Source organism: Austrofundulus limnaeus, unplaced genomic scaffold (assembly GCF_001266775.1).
Source record: "Austrofundulus limnaeus strain Quisiro unplaced genomic scaffold, Austrofundulus_limnaeus-1.0 Scaffold2200, whole genome shotgun sequence".
Lineage (NCBI taxonomy): Eukaryota > Metazoa > Chordata > Actinopteri > Cyprinodontiformes > Rivulidae > Austrofundulus > Austrofundulus limnaeus.
The window spans coordinates 1,789-3,146 of NW_013954602.1; positions in this window are offsets into that span (position 1 = coordinate 1,789).

Consider the following 1,358-nt stretch of genomic DNA (forward strand, 5'->3'; position numbering starts at 1 on the left):
CCCAGTGAGACGTGTCCAGAACACCTCACCAAGGAGGCATCCAGGAGGCATCCTAACCAGATGAATCACCTCAACTGGCTCGTCTCGACATAGAGGAGCAGCGGCTCTACTCTGAGACCCTCCCGTAAGACTGAGCTTCTCACCCTATCTCTAAGGGAGTGTCCAGAAACCCTGTGAAGGAAACTCATTCCAGCCACTTGTAAACGCAATCTCGTTCTTTCGGTCACTACCCAAAGTTCGTGACCATAGATGAGGGTAGGAATGTGGACCAACCAGTAAACTGAGAGCTTTGCCTTCTGTCTCAGCTCCCTCTTCACCATGACAGACTGGTATGGTGCCCGCATCACTGCAGATGCAGCACCAATCCGCYTGTCGATCTCCCGCTCAATTCTTCCCTCATTCGTGGACAAGACCCCAAGATACTTAAACTGCTCCACTTGGGGCAGGATCTCCTACCTGACCCGGAGACGGCAGGCTACCACTTTCTGGCTCAAGACCATGGTTTCGGATTTGGAGGCACCGATCCTCATCCCGTCCGCTTCACACTTGGCTGCGAACCACTCCAGCGAGAGCTGGAGATCACGATCTGCGCCTAGAAATTCTATCCATAAAAGTTATGAATAGAATCAGTCCAAATTCTTTAGTAAGAGCATAAAATCAGCAATGAGAATATCAAGCGTAAAAAAACTGATTAAGACATTGAATTGAAGCATGATAAAATGACAAACGGTGTTGATAAAATGATAAGACAATATTTACATATTCACAAGAGAAGTACAAGATGTCGGCAGCAGGGATTTAGTGTTGACAGGTCTGGGTACTAATCAAATATTGTTTAAGATGGGCACGGAATATTTTAAATGCVTTACTGCCTCTGATTGTTGTTGGAATGGTATTTCATTCATGAGAAGCTTTAACAGAGAAAGCAGACTGACTAAAAGCACTTTTTTTCTAAGTGGGCTAATGCAATCACCCATGGATATTCCTCGAGTGATTCTGTGGGTGGAGGTTCTGAAACTGACAAAATCACTTAAGAGGTGGGGCCATCCTGTGTATGATTTTGTATGTCTGAYAGGCATTTATGTACCTAATGAGATTGTCCCAACTTCGAAGACTATATTTTCCTAAAATGGAGCAGTGCTGAAAGTGTTTAGGTTTCTTGTCAAGTACTTTGAGTTTTTGCTTGTACAGAGACTGTAACGGTTTCAGAATGGTGGAGTTAGTCAGAGACCAGCTTCTTAGACAATATGTGAGTTGAAAGAAAATCATTGAGTGCATGAATGTTGTAGCAGCTTGAATGGACATTGAATTTCTAATAAATTGGAAGTTAGCTAAGAAAAAATTAGACTTTTTTTACA